General features: G+C 36.7%; 1 long non-coding RNA gene across 1 annotated transcript; it reads left to right on the top strand.

The window, feature by feature from the left end:
- Positions 1-4,094: 4,094 nt before the first annotated feature.
- Positions 4,095-19,738, top strand: LOC128802286 (uncharacterized). Its single transcript, XR_008435363.1, has 5 exons — positions 4,095-4,141; positions 6,796-6,952; positions 12,386-12,455; positions 15,811-15,885; positions 19,694-19,738. It is a non-coding gene; the product is annotated as an uncharacterized LOC128802286 (long non-coding RNA).
- The last annotated feature ends 617 nt before the right edge of the window (positions 19,739-20,355 follow it).

The following is a 20,355-nucleotide window of genomic DNA, read 5'->3' as shown; positions in this document are numbered from 1 at the left end:
ATCACCTTTGCCCTGGCCTTAGCTCCACCCCGCACCCCTTCCCCTTTTGAAGTTGTTTGCACCACATGGTTGCCTTCTTTCTTGCCAAGTTCCCTTCAGCTTACACATGTGATACTTCGCTGAAATAAAACCTTGCAAAAGGAGCCTTCTAGTCTCTCTTGCTGAGCCAGCTGAGGTGAGTGTTGTATTTGGATCTGACTGCATTTCCTGAATGTTAACCCAATCTGCTTTTCTACAGGAGAGGTTTGTTGGGAACAGATAATAGGCAGCAGCACCCACCATCCAATTCTCGCATTTTTAAATTAGATGTATGTAGCATCTGAAAAGAGCAAGAAGGAAAAAATTATCCATTGTTGAGCCAAAACTCTTTCAAAATTTTGGTCTTATAAGGTGTGCTACCCATTGGAGCAGCAGAGGACTTGAGGAAGCATGTGACAATGTCTCCAGGGGAAACAAATCTCTCAAAAGACCACATAAAAGAACTAGAAGTACCCAACAGACATATGCTTTATGCCTCTGGGAAGGGTTTTCTTTCCTTTAGGAAGGAGAAAAAAGAAAACCTTGGTTGTTTTGGGAGCCATAGAATGAGGAAAAGAATAAATAGAATATCTAGACCCACTAATCATTATAAGCAAAATTAAACAAAATAAAACATTTTGAACAGAACTCCAAAGAACATCCATCCATCCATCCATCCATCCATCCATCCATCCATCCATCCATCCATATACACGCACAAAAAGGATCATTTCTTCTACCTTCAAGGCTGGAAAACAGAAAATATGTAGAGGCCAACAGTCCTTCTAAACTTCTTTCATTAAGAAGACTAGGCATGCTCAGCCAGCACATATAGTGAATGCTTTAATGAGCAAGACCCAAAATTCCCCGAGTGCTAGAAGTTGTGCTGACCTTCTAAGCAGTGAATGGATTTTATCTATCTTAGATAATCATGAAGGGCCACCTCTGCAGTCCATGCCACAAACACCTTGCTACCTAAATGCAATATGGATATTAGCATTCATTGCACATGTGGAGGTGATTTATATGAATGCAGCAACATGCTAATTCATGCAGAGCTGGTTTATTGAATGATGAGTAATTTAAATCCTTGAAAGTCTGATCTTTATTACACAGTTGTAACAGCTTTAGCTTCTCAAAGTCCATTTCCAGGAGGTTACACACAGTAGTATATTACTAGAGAAAAAAATAATATAGAAATAGAAAACAAACAATCCACACCTCATGTCAACTTCAGGAAAAAAAATGTGGTTAGAGTAGAACAGCTTTTTTTTGGGGGGGGGGCAGGAGGGGGAGCTTATCTCCCAGTAGTATGTGTTCTGAATGTAAATTTGAACACTATTTCCAGAAGCAGAAAATTCCCAAAGTACCAAAAATTTGCCAGAGCCCTCAATACAAAGCAGAAAGTGTAATATCCTGATAAATAAACATCATTAAAAAAGTGAAATGAAAATGATAAAACCGAGTCAAGGGAGCTTCAGATGATTTATGCTAGGTGAAGGTCATGTTCATATAATTAAAACAGTCACCATTAGACCAAAGTATATTTTTCTCAGGTGGTATTCAAGCTATTTTTCCTCAAAATACCTCAACTGCAACATGTCACCTCTAACAACGATTCTACAGATTTTTTTTGCCTGAGGATGGCCTTTGCAACAATATATATATATATATATCTGTAGTCATACCTGGCAAGTAAACACAGCTTCTTCCAGAAAGATTCTTTTCTTCTGTATAAATGTCAAAAGTAGCCTACAAAACCAAACTGTTGCCAAACTCAGACTGTATGAATGTCACAGTAATGCATGCTACATACATACTGTTTACTCATTTTTATGCATGTCAAATTCTGTCAGATTCACCTTAAAGAAATGCTGTATTTAAGCAGCAGCTACCTGCAGCCTACAGTAAAATAATTCTTAATGCTCTCCATGGGTCAGCAGTTACCAGAGTTTCCCACCATTAGGATTAATAAAGGCACTTTGCACACCCTGTCTCTCAAGTTTTAACACATCTGAGTTTCTACTATCAGAAAAAAGCATTATTAAAGTATTTTAGACACCTTCATTCAAATTACTATTTCCCTTCTACATACAGTTAACATGGGTGATTTTTGTTGTGTCTTTGATATAATTGTTAATATCTTTTTTGTCATAGAAAGATCTCTTGGACAGTTAACCACTAATTTCTAAAGATCAAATTATTAATCCAGTGGTATCAGAGAGCTTGCTATGCCACTGAGTTTCACATATGAGCTTTTAAGAGTTGACATACTTCATTCTAGATCATCAAATTTTCAGATTGAAACCCATGTAAGTCCAAAGTTTATAGTCCTGTGTCTACATGGAGCCCAATGGAATCACAACTTCTCAGGGACAAAAGGAGTGTGAGTTGGTACCTACTTATAATCATACCACTCTTGTGATAATTAAACATAGTAAAATAAAATATCATATTCTTTCTACTCAAGAGATTATTTTTTGAATGTGTGTGCCTTTAGCATATCCTCTTTTGGGGTTTGTAAATTACTGCTTTAACTAATAAGTCAAATTCTGTTGGCATCAACAAAAAGCCACAAATCCTCAATCACACAAATACTTATATTACCTTTAGGTGGTAAGGTCTTTGAGGTGTGGGCTGCAGAGGTGGGCCTTCATGATAATCTAAGATAGGTAAAGTCTACCATTAGGTGGAAGGGCAACACAGCTTCCAGTGATGCCCACTGAGAGAATCAGAGACAATGGACTCTCACTGTAATACAGGAAGTTCCATCTGAACATCTGGAAACATTTTTCACTGTGAAAAAAAGTAAGATCAGGTTGACTGAGCATTGACACAGATTGTCATGGAGGCTCCCTCCTTGGATATGCTGAAACGCCTTCTTCAACCAGAAACACTTTAACCAATTTTTCTTTTTCAACCACTCTCTGAATTCAAGCAAACACACTGACTTTGTGGTCGGTGGTTTCATCATGGTATTCATGGTGGTGAGGGAGTTATCACAACAAGTTGCCAACATCTGAAGTCCCTTTATTGGAAGGAACATGGTGCTTATGCTGATGATTTTCTCTTCCACAATTCATTTTTGTATTCTTTTTCCACATGTAGGGCCTTTTGCAACTTTCTTTTCTTCAGTGATCTGAAAATCCAGACTACATCCCAGTTTACTTTGTGTGGTGCTTTTTACATATGTCAGATAATGTTTCTTTGTGTCTTTTGTTACCCCTAAAACCAGTTTGTCCAGCTCTAGACCTGTGTTACTTTTTAAGTTATCATTACTGAGCTGGTTATACATGTGGGGTCTCCAGTACTAGGGGAAACTCAGTTAGATTTGGCAGCTCAAAAGAGGTAAGGCTGTTGGAGCTGATTCCCCCAGCTCCAGATCCCCAGCTCCAGCAGTAGTGAGGCTGAGTGGGATGAGCCTGGGCAGAGTGTTCTTCAGCAGTGTGTAATTTGGATTCCTGCCTCCCTGTGTCCCTGTGATCCTCTGATCCTGTGGATGTAGGCCTTTAACACGGTGATGACTCCTGTGGTGGGCCTCAGAGGAACTTGACCAGAATTTTAGCTCACCCATCCTCTGTTGTCTCTGCCCTCCTTTGTGGGCCCAGATGAGCTTCTTCTACACGATCTCACCATCTTGTGACCCATTCCTTATCACCACACAGTTGCACTGTCTGTGCTGCATCCTGTGCCTCTGATTCTGCAAACCTCTACTGTCCTTCCAGGCAGAAATACCTCCTTCTACCTGGAAAAAACTCTTGTTACCTATATATCAAACTATAGTACCACAGAAATATAAACAACAGTAAACCAGATAATATGTGGATAATCCATAGTTAGAAAGATGCTTCCACAGTGAAATCAAGTAAGGCCTGGAGACAGGTCAAGAGAAACATACTCAGAACAGACTTGACAAGCCTTTTCCCTGAGCCTGGGCAGACTCAGGACAAAGTTTATGGCCTGTTACTAACACTGGCAATACTGTATTATGAGGCTACATGATGACACTTCATCACAGTAAAGCAGTCAGGAACATGGAATCCAGACATCCAGACTGCATCTTCCAGTCCACATAACTCAGTAACAGCCCTTTGGATATATACTCTGGAAAACTTCCAGCTGGGTAATCAGCTATTCATGACTTTCCAACCTAGGGACTCTCAGAGCACTGCTTTGCGATATACAAAGAATTTCTGGAATCCCCTGGGTGTTGACTTTTCCCCCTGTATCCTCATGTTTTATAAACTTCTCCATGCACTATAAAGGCCATATTCCCTGCTGCACTATGGTCTTTGGAAAACAGATCTGCATGGATGGGTGAAGACAAACATGAATTCCTCTGCTTGTACATAACCTGAAGAATGTGAATCAGCACCTCTTGATTCAAAGATCTGTGCCATGCTGTAGTTAATGGCTGCAAATTCAGAATATATGAATACCAAGGAAATCCAAATAATTTCACTACAGAGGTGTAAATCTCCCATACTAGAGCTGAATGGCATGCCTTTATCAGAGAGTTATCTGTTTTTACCTATCCATGTAGACAGATGTGGGTCTGCGGATACACAGCACTAAGATGTGTCTTCCGAATTACTTTTCAAATTGAGTAGCCAAAGGACCATGTCCATATCTGGGCAGTAGATGGAATAACTGGGCATTTATAAGTCACAATTTATTACCGGCATGCCTTGTAAAAACCCTTTGTTTCCATCAAGCTGTCTGAAGAAATACTAGCAACTGCAGTCCTGGTCTCTGGACAGCCACAAGGATAGAAACTACAATTTTTTTGACGCTCAAGGACCCACATATTAAAAGACCAGGAAGCAATACTATGTCAACTGGCTAGTTGCCAGTAAGGAGCCAGCTACTGATTCCTTTCCTCATTTTTTCAGCATTTTTCTTCTCAAATAGTACTGATGGATGATTTAAAATGTTAGACAGAAAAGTACATGGCTTGTAGGAATTTGTAAAACACCTTCCTACTTGCTAAGAACATCTATAAGCAAAAACTCTAACAGCAGACTCACAACAGAGTTTTCCAGAGCTAGAAGAAAGATTTAAATCCTAACTCTACACTTATATAATATGGGCAGAAAAATATGGGCAAAGATCTTTATGTTTATAGGAGTTGATATTGCCACAAGAACTCCAACTGGGAATTTGTATTTGCAAAGATTTTGTCAGTTAATAAGGCTTCTTAAAATGGGCACTGATTATTAACTTAGAAAATAGTTGAACAAGTAGAAATAATGCAATATCCTATAGAATGCTTATGAGCTAAGTGGAAATTCAAAGTTTATAAATAATGTCAGTGATTTTGATTGTTTTAAATGTCTTCATCTGAACCTTAGAGTAGATTTGCTACTTTGTCTGTCACAGGACTATAAGAAATTGACATATAACAGGACCTATTTAACTTTTCATAAATAATTTTTGAATAGCTTTAAAAGCAAATTAAAATACAGACCATTTTTTCTCTTTGAATAACTGATATAACAAGACATTTTCATCTGGTTTGGTCAAGTCACATCAAATTATGTCACATCACAGAATATGTTTAAGTTAAAGTAATGCAATGCAAGTGAAATATCTGCATCAAATTTTAAAGGAGTAATTTAAAATAAAATTTAAAAGAAGTGAAAGAAAGTAAAAAATATAATACTTAGATTTCCTTATTCTAAACATACCTCTGCTTTTTTGTCACAGAGAGATGCCACTCAGAGAGATATTCTCAGAGTAGGTAGTAGGTACTTCATATCCAGATGGTTACAAATAATATTGGAAAAAAAAAAAAAAAAAAAAAAAAAAAAAAAAAAAAGCAACAAACAAAAAAACCCCAAACAGCAACCTCATCCCTTCATCCCCACACCCCTCCTTACATTTCCATTGAAATGCCACTTACTTTTTTCTTGTAATAGGTCTTGACAAGGAGATGTTCATGCTGTGTGACATTGAAAATGCCCTTTTCTGGCAGACAGCTTTCCTGCCAGTGCTATTCTTTGCTGGCTTTAAACAACAGGAATAGGGGCCAATTTAAAGTCCAGAAATTAACTAATTTGAGATGCACAGGCTCCCCATGAAGCAATTGTTTGCTTGGATGGACATACTGTCTTCATTATTCCATAGATTTTGAAGAACTTAAATATTCAATGACTGAGGTACATTCTTATCACTGTCAGTAACATAAGTGATGTGATTGTGGAAAGAAAAGAAAGCACATTTCTGTTTCAGAATGCATAGTGTGATATTCCAGCCCACACAGATAGGAATGCACAAAATATGTGTATATACTAGGATTAAATTATATCCTGTGGAGATGAGTTGGACAGGTTTAAAAGAAAGAGAAATTTTCAATAGCCTTTTAACAGGATACTCTGAAGATGTGAATATAGGATTTATTCATCTTGTTCAAAATATGGAGATTCATTCTCTCCTTCCTTTGAAGAATTTTCATATTTCCTACCCTCCCCACTAGCTGGTAGCTTATTTTTGTTCAAATTATTGGGCAACCTTGGTACTTCTCCCCCAAGGAGTTTGCTTAAGTGTGCTAGAAATTCTTGCTACCTTTCAAACAGATTACATACTTTTTGTTTTAACAGTGGGGGAGCAATAGAAGAGTAAGGAATAAAGTAAAGCAAAATAAAAATAAAGATAACCTCTCGTGCTTTAATATCTATGGAATTATTCTCTAAAATTTATTTGTAAAAAAAAGAAAAAAAATTATTGTTCTATATTTTAAGGTTATGATCAGTCAATGATTTAATTTTTTTCCCCTAGGTTCCTGCTAGTAATACAAAATCATCTTACAAATTAAGGATCTGGCAACTGAAACCTCAAATTTCTGAAACTGTAACCCACTTCCAAATGATGACCGATACTAAATACAAGACTGAAATATTAAAGACAGATCATCATGATCTTGATTATTTAGAAGGTAAACTTTCTTAGACTAAAACTGTAGCAATGGGAGTGTTTTAGGAGGAATAAGATCAACCCCCTAAAATTTAAGTCTTAGATGTGTTAATCAAATTTGTGTCTCAATCTGTTTTCTAATCCAGCCTTGTCTTCTATGCACTGTACTTCCTCATGGACATAGATTTAGACTGATCTGGAGAGGTGCCTTAGATGGGAGAGTCTTTGACAGTTTAGCATTTCTGATTTGTGTTGTTGGCTGAGCACAAGTAAAATCATGGAAAGTATGCATTCCACAAGCATGTCCTAAATCCAGTTTGGAATTCCACTTACATACCTTCAAGAACTTATATGAAATCTTTCAGTAACCCACAGATGTCTACTTCTTCTTTTAGAGTAGAAATTTTTCAAAGTTTAATACACTGTTGGGATTAAATTTCAATCTATTTTTTCAGGTATAAAAATAGGATGGACATTTGAGACTAAGTCAAATAGGGAATAAAAAATTTCATTACAATTTAAGAATATTTTTATTGGACAAACAGCACAATTTCCAGTAACTGCTATGCTAGACTGTACAGACACTTTAGTGAAACAGAAGGACAGAAGGAGAAACAGACATGCAGACAGATGATCTGATAACTCTGCCAACTGCTTATTCACTTCTTTTAATAACACCTAAAAGTAACAATCTGCTGTCTAGCTAACAGTATCCAATTTCATTCTGTAATTTTCTCTATGGGTGTGTTGTGTCATATTAAAATACTTAGATATAAATCTGTGGTCCTGATGATCTATGTTTGATTTAAAAAATAATTTTAAAAAAGCATTTTGCTGTGCTGATATACTCAGATAGCTCCTAGCATACTATTTACAGAATGAGAGACCACAGTGCTGTATTATTAGAGCAGTACAAATAAACTAGCTTTCCTGATGAATTTTGAGTCACATTATATTGGTGCAGCATATTGTTACAATGCATTGGTTTTGATATCAGTATGATGGGATGGCTGAAGTTGGAAGGGACCACTGGAGGTTGTCAGGTCCAGCCACCCTGATCAAGCAGGGCCATCTAGATCAGGCTGCCCAGAGCAATGTCCAGATGGGCTTTGGAACATGTCCACAGCCTCCTGGGCAATCTGTGCTCAGCCACCCTGACCTCAGATATTTTTTCACAGTGAAAGGTGTTTCCTGATGTTCAGGTGGAACTTCCTGTATTTCAGTGAGATTCTATTGCCTCAGATCCTCTTATTGGGCATCACTGAAGAGTTCCTGCCTCTATCTTCACACCATGCCTTCAAGCACTTATGCACTTTGATAAGATTACCCTCGAGTCTTCTTTTCTTCAGATTAGAGAGTCACAGCTTCTCTCAACCTTTCTTCATATGTCAGGTGCTCCAGTCCCTTCATGTTTTTTGCAGTCCATTTCTTTCCTTTCTCCAGTATATCCATGCTTCTCTTGGACTAAGGAGCTCAGAATTGGACATGTGTGTGGCCTCAGCAGCATTGAGTACAGGATATGCACAGACAAGGTGTTATGGTATGAATTACACAGCCCAGCTTCATTAAAACACCAGCATCATGGGACAGAATACATCCCTGAATTATTTCAAGCACTTGGAATGATTTTTAAATGGTAGCAAGATTTTAAGATGATAGAAGTTAAGTAACATTAATCTCATTATTACTTTCTGCTTAGATATATCTTGCTTGAAGTATCGTCATGTAGAATGACAGAACTAGAAGAAATCTCAAAAGCTACAGCATTCCTTCTTTTTTTTTCAAATCCCTTTTGTTAGCAAACTCCAAGCACTCGAAGTAATTCAATGTATTTCTTTACTTTAGAATCTGATCAAAAGCCCAAAGTCAGTTGAAGGCATCCTGATAATTCAATGAGCTATAAATCCAATTAATATTTCTTCTATTATCCTCATTGCTTTTTCTCTTATTTAGGATACCAGAGACTGGGAAAAAATGTTATCTAAAACTACTAATTCAGTTCCTTTCCAACAAATAACTTGAAAAATGATAAAATTCATGAGTTAGGTTTCTTTTTCATTTAGATTTTAAGATGAACATAATATACCCACATTGACAGTGATAAAATGCAGTGGAGTGTTTTCTTTGCTATGATAAATAGAAACTCAAAAATAACCTTTTAGATCAGAAAATTTTCAATGACACTGTAAAATTTACTTATTTACTGATTAGAGGCATTATAAACTATCCATATATACTTTAAGTGGATAATGGTTTGAATGGTGCCCTGTAGTTAAGATATTGGTATATCAGGTTCAAAATATTTTTCATTAAAAATCCTTTTATGTTTTCTACTGTTTTGTTCTCTCATTTGAACCAAAAACTCCTTAAATAAGGCAGTATTTTCACTGCTGAAACAGAGTCACAGTTATGGAGGAGAAATATATTGGACTTCATTATTTCTCCACATAATTTTGGAAGAGAAAATCCAAGTCATTTTGGCTTGATTTGAAACTCGGATATTAATTTGACAAAATGTTCATAGCATTCCTACTGAAATCAAGCTATACTAGTGAGCCTAGTAGCAGATCTGTCCTTATTGTTATATTTCCCAAACTATTGGTAGTAGTACAGGACTTTTCTAATAGATGAAAAGGTGAATTTCTTTGCTTTGTTAAGTTTTTGTTCATAAAAGTCTGTTAAGGTTGAGGAAGGCTTTCATCTTTCTTAGAGAATATGAGTCATGGATCATTAGACTGAAATACAGTAATAAAAAGTTGATAGTAGTTTCTCTAAGCCAAAAGAAAATAAGGCATGAAGTAAGATTAAATATTCTGAAATACCTAAATTACTTAGGAACCTAAAATCAGTGTTTAGATGTATGTTATTATCTGGAATCCTATATAGATCTGGAAAACAAGAATTATCACTTGCTATTGGTCTCTGAATACTCGTTCTGGATTCCCTGAATGGGACTCATCTCATCTTTTTTAAACATCTACATTGAATCTAAATTAGTAAGCCAGGGCTCTCTTTATAGTTGGTAGAGAATAATAGGCACTCTCAGGGCGCAGTTCATCTGACCTAATTCAGATGACTATTTTAGGATAAGAAGAATTGTGACCTAGAAGTGCCTATTTCTCTTCTTTGACTTCTAGGGAGCCTGAAGTGATTAGCTCAGGTGCAGACAGTCTTAATGCGTATGTTTAGACAAATTAATTTCTCCTTTTTTCTATGATTCATATCTTTGGGAATTTTGTGTACCAAAGAACTTATCCATACTTATCTGACTTTTCTTCAAGAAAAAAATATCTACCTGTGCAAAAACATTTCTTGCATTAACAATCATGTTAGTGTTTAAGTTTTCACCTTATTACCAGAAGTATAATTAATTTGCAAAGGGATAAAATATAGCAATATAACTCCATATTTAGTCAAGTGAACAAACCCCTCAAAGTAAAATGTAAGTTATTGGAGCTCAAAGACAACATGACATTCTAAGTTACGATTAATACAAATAGACCAAACACCCAGTTGCAGGTATTCCTAGAGGAGATAATGAAGTATTATCTGTCTTTCACCTAACTCCCCATTATCTTTCTTAGCTCTGGTTCCCAAAAGTCACATGCCAAAATCTATAAGAAGAGCAAATCCCATTAAAAAAAACCCACCCAAAACAGCAAGGAAGAATGTACCTATCTTGTGGGGAGCTCTACTTACATATTTTTACTCATCAATTGATGGAATGGAGTTGTGGTCGCCTCTTGCTCTGACTTGACACAGAAGGAAGGGCCACCTGTGATGCCCTTTCACTTCAGGCTGCAGCTGTTCCTAGGAAGCTCTGGAAGAAAGAGCCAGAACAGGGAGGTGAACATGGTTATATTGAAGCATTCAAGATAACTTAGTACTTTTTCTTGTGTCTTTCCTCATACACACACCATTGTTTATGAACTATTTTTCATTGGTTCAGCTGGTGTTTTAAAACTATTAACATATAACATGAGATAAGTGAGCCAACAATGAATTTCTGAGGCAGGATATACTACCTGTGTCAAGCAGCAAATTTAATGAAATAATGCCACAGTTTTTACAACTCGATAACCATCCTGAGGAAGATCTCTGACAGGACTTTCTGTGTGGGGTTTTAAAGTTACTAAACACCACTACTTAGCCAATATCTAAGTTCAAAGTAATTTATGAATGCAAAAAGCTAAGCAGACCTAGAAAAATTGCAAAATTTAGGAAGGTCGTGTCAAAGAGTTAAAAAAATGATAGCCTGCTTTTATGAGCTTTCGTATTTTAAATTACTTTTATACTTTTATTACTTATTTATTTATTTATTTTAAAGATCACTTCTATTTAATTTTCATGTTTCTTTCTCTTTCCTTTCATTTCAAGTGTTCAGCTCCACCTTCTTACTGGATGGACATTTTTTTTACTTGTCTGTTTCACTTTTTGGTTTACTGACTCTTGATTGTGTAATGAATGAGGTCTGGGCACAGGACAATCCTTTCTACCCTGCCCTACATTCCATAGAAAAGAAAGCATGGTGGAAGCCACTGCACTCTTCAGAGGGTTCAGTCTACAACTCAGAATTTCCTATTTCAGCAATGTGTGTGGCCAACTAACAAACAGAACAAGCAGAGAACAATGTGTATATCCTTCCAAGAATTTTTTTCCTTTTTGAAATTTAGTCTATATTTACTGTTTGCAGCTAATACTCAGACCCCTTACAACATGTAGCTGTCAAGCAAGACAGTAATTATGTTATATCCAATCTTTATTTGTTTTGGAAAAGTAAATATTGCAGTTCTATTTGGAGGCAACTACAGAACCGTATTGCTTTCTTATCTGCCCCTGGAATTAAATAGAATAAGTGTTTCTGTCCTTTCTTATTTTCTAATCCAAATGTATTAGTTGAAAAACATTATACTGTTTTAATGATTAATAAACTAGAATAATCCAAAAGTTATTGATATTCATAATGGAATGTATTCACATGCATTTTTTCTATATTTTTTTTCTGAGATCTGAGGTTTTATGTATAAAAAGAACAAAAATACATGCTCTGTTAAAAATAAATAACCTAAATCTGAGGCTGAAGATATATTTTTCCATGAAATCACAAATTCTATATATACAGGAGCCCTATATATACTGGAGTCTACTATAGATAACTGAGCCAGGAAAATTATGTCAGTGAGTTAGTCTTTGAAGGACTAAGAGACACATCAAAATCAACTGCCCTTGTCCTTATGGGGGTCTACAGCTTGCTGAATGTTAACAGCTGTTAACACAGTCCAGAAGATTCCTAAAACACTTGTATGAAAACTTTGTACAGGGAGCTGACAAGGGAAAATAGCCTCCTTGATTTGTTGCTTCTAAACAGTGGGGGTCTCATGAGTGAAGAGGTGTTTCCTGGCTGTCTTGAACTGAGTGACTATGAAGCAAATTAATTTAAAATCTCTGTTGACAGGGGTAAAAGTGCCAGAAAAACGTCAAGCCTGGATATGAAGAAAGCAGACTTTGGGCTGCTCAGGGAACTAGTGAGTAAAGACCCCTAGGAATGTGCTTTTGAAGGTTCTGGCATCCATCAGTGCTAGTCATTTTAAGCACCACCTCCAAAGGACACAGGAATAGGCAATTCCAAAACACCAGAAGTCAAGCAGTTGAGGGAGAAGGCTGGCTTGGCTGAGCAGGGGACTTTTGTAGCTAAGGCAAAAAAAAAAAAAAAAAAAAAAAAAAAAAAAAAAAAAAAAAAGAGTATGCAGTAAAATTGGTCAGAGCACCAAGCCTGACAGAGTTCAAGATACATTTAGACAGCTCTCTCAGGCATATGGTGTGATGCTTGGGGCTGCCCCATGCAGGGCCACCCTTGTGGCTCTCTTCTAAATTAGGATATTCTTTGATTCTATATGTATTTATAGAACAATTACCTGCAGGTTTAAAGCAGAGTAGTAGCAAGACATGTTCTTCTAGAATTTCATCCTTGGGAAACCTTCTCTTACTCAGCACTGATTCCAATAATATCCTTAAGGAAATATATCCATCTTCCCCTTGCTTCCTCTTTGAATGCTTGACCTGGATTCTGTGTGAATGATCCCTTATTTTCCAGAAAATGCAGCAATTCTTTTTTCTTTCAATACTATTAGTCTGATGTTGCTTTCAGTTCCATTTAAACAGAAAATTACTTATTTAAGTAGTGGAAGGAAAATGTTATCATTTCCTCATGGTAAATTATACATATTGCCTTGGGAAATAGCATTTTTGTGAATAATAAGGAAGCAAGGTCTAGTAGTGAAATGTGTTTGAGATCAGCCTCTTTTTTTTTTGTCCCTTTTAAATGAAGGTACTGGCAGAAGTTGTAAGGCCACTTTTTAACCAATATAAAAGATGAACCTAAATATTCACAAAAAGGAAGTTAGAGCATTTCTTGGAGATGAGTTGGCAACCAAAGTCTTAGTTGAAAGGCTTATCAAGCTGTTGTGGTTTGACATGGAAGTGATTTTTTTCAGGAAGTTGGGTCAAACCAATCAGTGGTCAGATTTGGATATTGGCACCTGGAGTGACCACTGAAAGTATGGACACACCTCTGAGAATACAGGGGGTTAAAAGCAAGAACTCCCAAGGGAGCTGCCTCTTTGGTTCCGGTTGTCAGAGAGTGCAGACTCTCCCCTGCCCAGCCATGGGCTGGGCGGGGGAGGGGAAGCCATGCGTCCTGGTCCAGGTAGGCCCAGGGGGCTGAAATTCTGGAACTGAGCCAGCTCCTGCGGACGGAAGGGTGGAGAGAAACAGAGATGCCTTTGCTCCCCATCCCCCCCCCCCCGAGGGAAAGAGACAGAGAGCCTGACGGCACCTGGAAATTTGCTGGCAGAGGTGAAGGGGGGGGGGAACGGGGGGGGGGGGGGGGGGATGATGCCCAGTGTGGGAATTGAGAGTTCTGGGCAGACATTTCAGCCGTCTGGGGAGTCTGAACTTTTAAACCTTTCCTGGGAAATTAAGGCTTTGTAAAATATTTCTCCTCTTCAATTTATAGTGGAAGAGAGACAGTCTGGGACCTGAGATGTTAGAAGAAGAAATTTTTAGGTGGGAGGAGATGATGGAGTAGCTTTTGGCTGGACTTTTCTTGTTAGCCATAGACTGAACCAAATTCTTCTGCAATAGAGGCTGCATTTTAGGGGGATGCAGTGGTGACCCAAGGAGACCTGCTTCAGCTTCTAACAGCACAGGGATGGCAAGAACAGAGAAAAGCTGAGGAGGGAATGGTGATGCCCTTTGTCTTCAGGAAAAAGATGATCTCTGTTCCTGGACCCTTGGCCCCAGGAGAAAATGGGGGGGACTGTAGTCCCAAGATGAGAAGCTGAACTGTTGTCTCTTTTGGTCCTTGGCAAAGCATCTTTAAAGGAGCCCTATGGGCAGTCTGTCCATGCACGGTATGAGAGCACTGTGACATGGAAAGGAAGGTGTCACACCGGCAGATTTTCTCCGGGCGGTTGCCATGTGTGACAGGGAAACACAGGAGGTGGCAACTGTGTTTCCTGGGGGGGTCTATGGCGCAAGAGAGACTCCTCTCTCCCTTGATGGACTGAGTGTTGATTATCTGAAGGGTGGCAACTTGATCAGGAATCCCGGGTGATGTTTCATGGTGATTGTTTTGGAAATTGGGAGGAGGAGGGGTGTTTTAGAGGGTCTTCATCCTGGATTTAGTATGTGTGTCTTTTATAGTAGTAGTAGTTTAATAAATTTTTTCCTTTTGTTATTAAGCTTGGGCCTGCTCTGCTCTGTTCCTGATAACATCTCACAGCATTTATTTGGGAAGGTGTATTTTCATGGGGGTGCTGTCATTGTGCCAGTGTCAAACCATGACACAAGCCTAGCCATTCAATTACATTAATCCTTCTTAAATTCTTTAATAAGGTAATTATTGCTATTATAAACTGGGGAAAAGAAAACTGTGCAGAGTTGGAGACAATGCAATCAATAATGAGACCTGCATCCTGCCTTCTTTGTTAATCACTCTTGATACTCAAGGGAAAGAATAAAGCAGCATCAGTAATCATGTATGAAATGCACAGCTAAATAACATTATCCCTGGCCAAACCCATGATGATGTTCTTCTGTCTAGATATTTGCTCTATAACTAATTGGACAGGCGATTTAACATCTTTATGAATGAGATAATTTAGGATGTTTTCTTACTGCTTAGAAACAATAAAAAAGAAAAACACTTTTTTTTCTTTTAATTGATTTAATTGAATGCCTCACCATTTAACCTCAAAAACTAAATAAACAAAATACTTTAGGGAATGACTTCCCATATTTTCCCTCTATGAGTAATGATTTAGTATTTCTCAGATTTTTTCATTATATTTGCATTTTTTATTTTCTAACAGCTTCTTTGACTTCATCAGAGTGTAAAAAATTGCATTTGTCAAAGATATTGTATTTGTCCTGACTGAAAACATGACATCCACTTACTGTACCATTGCATATGGTTAGTACATCCCAAATGCATGATTTAATGTCTGTCTTTATTAAATTCTACAAGGTTTCTATAAGTCCATTTTCTAGCCTATTCAGGTCCCTCTGAGTAACATTCATGCCCTCCCATATTGACTACTGTACTAAACTTGGTGTTTCCTCCCTGGAATACACTCATTTTGTCCCACACAACATTAATAAAAAGTTTGGCCCCATTATTGATACTCAAAGGAAAACACTGTTAACTGACCTGCAGCTGGACTTTGTACCTGCTGATTACTGCTTCTGAATTCTGATTGCCAGCCCACGCTTATCCATGTCACTGTAAGTCTCATCATAAAAGACTAAGTTGTTACTGAAGCACAATTTTTTATTGGCAAATCTATGGTGACAGTTTGCAATCACCTTACTCTTTTTCAGGTGCCAGAAAATAGCTTTTAGAAGATTTGCTCCATCACCTTCCCAGGGGCAGAGGTGAAGTTTATTGGCACATAGGTAGGTGAATATGGTATTTTCATGTCAAAGTTTTAGTAGTGGAGGTCCTGCAGAGGTGGCACCTATGAGAAGAGAACAGAAGCTGCCTCTATCTCGGAGAAAGCCAGCTCCAGCTAGCTCTAAGATGAACCTTCCACTGGCCAAAGCTGAGTCACTCAGTGCCTCTGTAACAAAATATTTAAGAAAGGGTAAAAAACTCTCTTTCAACAGCTCATAGAGAGAGGAATGAGAATATACGGGAGAAACAGCTTTGCAGACACCAATGTCAGTAAAGAACTAAACAAATAAAAGGTGAATTAGGGCTAAAATCTTTCATCATCAATGGACAAACCATCCTCACGGACAAACTGTCCTGCAGTTATCTAGATATGAAAAACTTTCTATCCAAAAATATCGATGTCTCTCCATGTCTATCTGAAACCTGTGGGTTCTAGCCATTACTGGGATGGGATCTTCAGGTGATTCAAACAGGAAGTGTGGTATCTGTAAAGAGTCAGCAGCTGCCTTGCGAAATAAGACAAGAAAAAGACCGAATCAAAAATAGCCACCTCCTCTCCACTCAATTTATTCTTGTAATGTACATGTGAGTAATAATAATAATAATAATGTAATGTTACCTCAAGAATAAAAGAGATAATGCATGTGATGAATACACCTAAATTTGAGGTTCTGCAGAAGCATTCTAAGGCTTTATACATCCAAGTTAACTCTACCTAGAGGAATTGTATGAGACCATATATGAAAGTAGTGAATTGCTAGAGAGGTGATGTTGCCTGAAAATTACTCATCTAAATCAGTTAAGCAGTAGCAAATTTGGTGAATGACTACCACCTAAAGCAAAATCTTGGTGGTGAGATTGAGATATCTGCTTTCCTGCTTAACTGATTATATGACACAAAAATTTATATGCATGAAGGCGAGCATAGATGCAAACTGAATATTCAAGTTTATGACATAAGATTTTGTGGTCACATGAAAATGAGATGGCAGAATACCTCTTTTTCAGTGGCTTTAATATTATTTATATTGGACATAGGGAAGACATTTTTATGATGAGAGTTGTGAGGTGGTGGAACATGTTGCCCAGAGAAGTTGTGGATGCCGCACCTCTGGAGATGTTCAAGGCCAAGTTGAATGGGGCTTTGAGAAACCTGATCTTTTGAAAGATGTCCCTATCCCTGGCAGGTGGGATAGGGACCAATAAGGTCCCTTCCAAACCAAACCACTCTGTGATTCTTACTGTGATTCTATGAAAAAAATCAGGCAATTTGCGGTTTGTTTTTTTAGTGGGATTGGTTTGTTTGTTATTAAGCCTCTGAAAAGTTCCTTCACTTTGAAAATATTTGGATTCTTTATGACAAAACTAATTTCCATTAAATCTTACTAGCTACAAGTACACAACTCTGACACTGAGAGGATAGCTAGGTGTTTTATATATATCACCAGCTGTGGTATACTACATGGGAAAAATGACAAATAACAGAATAAATGATAAAATTATCTGCAAAAATCAGATCGCAAAACAAAAAATGCAGCTCTAACTGGTGGATCAAAGGCCTCTTTTGTGACAGATAGCATTCTGAAAATAAAGATATAGAGACTAGAAGAATGAGATATTCTTCAGCTGGAAGCATTCCGAACTGATATATTAGGTCACTTTCAATACCCAAGTTGGATTCGTGTTTGCCATAATCCTTAGAAGAAGGAGATACTTCAGAGATATGTTAAAAGAAAAAATACAATGGAACTTTGAGAAACAAAAGAACAAAGAAAATCAAAATTACTAATATGAAGCAGATATTTAACAGCCCTTTTGTCTGAATTCTGAAGTTTATCAAAACATGAGGCTAAGAAGATGAGGAAAGAATTGCAGGTGGGGGGAATCAAACTCTTCCTGTTCCTGCCTTCTCTGCTGGATATAGCACTAGTTACAGATTTAACCTATAAAGTGTGAGACTGCATATGAACAAAGAAAATAAATTTGGGACAGCTTATAAATGTAGATAGAAAGCTTTTCTGGCATCTGAAGTTTTAGTGAAAAAAGAACTTAAATCATTCAATGATTTAAAATGAATTGTAAAAACACTTGGAGACATGGGTAGCAGGAAGGATAATGATGGTGTCTGATTTTAAATCTGCCACTGTTTTTATGCTAAGTGATTTTTCATTAAAATATATTTTGACATGTCAGTTCAGATGATCACTCTGAATAACTGACATTCTGCCTTTGACTCAGGGAAATACCAGTATAGGTAAAAAACCACCAAAATAAGAACTTGTAATATAAAATATTACACCAAAACACCACACCGAAATCTCCGTATCCTTTTGAATTCCAGTGTTATTCTGAAATTTTGCTTTGCTAAGATGAGGTTCAAACTCAGAGCTAAATCTAATGAAAATAAAAAGAGGAAAAGTATCTTAAAAGTAAAACAAGTTAACAAGGATCATTGAAGAATTTCAAGAATAATGTTAGATTCTATAAAGAAAGCCCTTAAACTATTTTGTTTCTATGATTGGCAACTTGATTTTATTCAGCTGAGAACTACCATTAACTTTAAAAAGTTGCTACCTTTAAAAGGAGGAAGAAGAAGAATGACAAGCTTCTTAATTTTCCTCACACCTTTCATTTTTTTATTTTTATTTCTTGTGTGTTTTAGAATTCACATATTTAAGCCTTCAAATTTCATTCTAGGCTTAAGGTGTAATTTAGCTAAACCAAGGGTGCAGAGATGTAGCTATTAAATTAAATTGTCTAAGAATATAACAAGAAATGGAACTTCCTCAAATGTAATCTCAAATCATCTGAGACTGAAGAAAAATACTGGAATAAAATAGTTGATTTTTTAAAATGTAACTATAAGTTATTTTCTTATTTCAAGTTTTAGAATTAGTGCTTTATAAATATCTGCCTATGAGTATGATCAATAGTATGGCTGAATTCAAATAAAGCATGAAAACCCTTCAGCATAATGACCTTTTAGGAATATAGAAATTCATGGATGTAGCCCATCTGTTCGATAACAATAGAGAGAAATAGAGAAAGTTTCGTGTTCCTCAGATCAAAAGGAGGAAGAAATGTATTGAAAAACCCATGGATAAACCCATTGTAATAATAAGAATTTAGGCTGGAAAATGGTGAAAGGAACAAGTAATTTAATACAGAGAGGATAAGACATGGATGCAGTGGAAGATGTAGAATTAGAAGAGAAACCCTAAGTTTCATATCCATAAATGAAAACAAAAAAATAAACAAGTCATTAAAAAAGGGAATATGAATTTTTATATTATGTTCCTAGAAGTAGACTAAATATCTATTCTTATTTCATAAGCATATAAGGAAAATACCCTTCAAAATTCCTTAAAAAATAAATTAGTGATGTGTAGGGTTTTTTTTTGTTTGGGGTTGTTTTTTTTTTTAGGAGGAAGTTCTGTGTGAAAAATAAGTTATATTAACTGTGAAAATATTGGGATTATGTTAACTAAATTTTTTAATGATCGCATGCAGATTTAACACTACTGTCATCCACCGTTAAGTCAATAAAATAGGTCTGTTGCCTCTCTCATCAGAGCATCATATTTCCTAAATATTGTGACTGATGTATCTTTTTTACCTAGTGTAAAACTATCAGATGTTTGAATTCAAATATTGCTACTTTTGTGTGTTTTGGGCACTCCTTTTTCCTCCATAATCCAGTAGTTATCAGGAACTAAATTCTTTTTCAAGTGTCAGATGAATGTTTTTGGCATGTGCAAGGCAAAAGCTCCAGAAGCTATACCGAACTTTTTCATGTGGTTTTCCCTTCAGTGGAAACTTTCTGCTTTGGATATATGTTGCTTTGCAAGATGGCAGCTGAAAAAAAAAACAAGGTATCTTTCAATACTATTTAAAACATAAAAGTTTGATAACAGGTTTGGTCTTTTGTTGTTTTTGTTTTTGTTTTTTTTGTTTGTTTGTTTTATGTCACATGTAATAAAATTGAAATTTATGCACACTGTTTCAATCAATAATGACATTAGTTGCTGAGATAAAAACCTGTACTTTTAAGCAAAATGTACTCTTGAATGCTTTTATTCTTGGACAGAGTTTTTCAAGTGAACTCCCTGACACAGACACTGTTTAAATTACTGTAGACTTTAACCTTGCTCAAGATTGCAGCCCCACTCAGTTGTTTGAAGCTTCAAATGCAACAGTAGGTGCCTCTTTTACCTACCTCCCACTGGGGAGCTTATTTCATACAGTGCCCAAAGCTACCCCCTACAACAGTGCACTTGGTCAAATAAAGAAGACATCTCTCAAGTTACATGATTTGTTCTCCACTTGAGCCTTATGACTGAGAGACACAGATTAAGTGAAAAGAAGTAAAGAGGGGCCTTGGGGAAAGGTAAAAAGAACAACGAATTTGGTAAAGTTAGAGCACCTATAGACTCACAGACAGGTCATGGAAGTTGTATAAGGATCAAAAGTGG

This window comes from Vidua chalybeata, chromosome 2 (assembly GCF_026979565.1).
Source record: "Vidua chalybeata isolate OUT-0048 chromosome 2, bVidCha1 merged haplotype, whole genome shotgun sequence".
Lineage (NCBI taxonomy): Eukaryota > Metazoa > Chordata > Aves > Passeriformes > Viduidae > Vidua > Vidua chalybeata.
The sequence above is the reverse complement of the archived record's forward strand: the minus strand, read 5'-3'. Positions and strand labels throughout refer to the sequence as shown.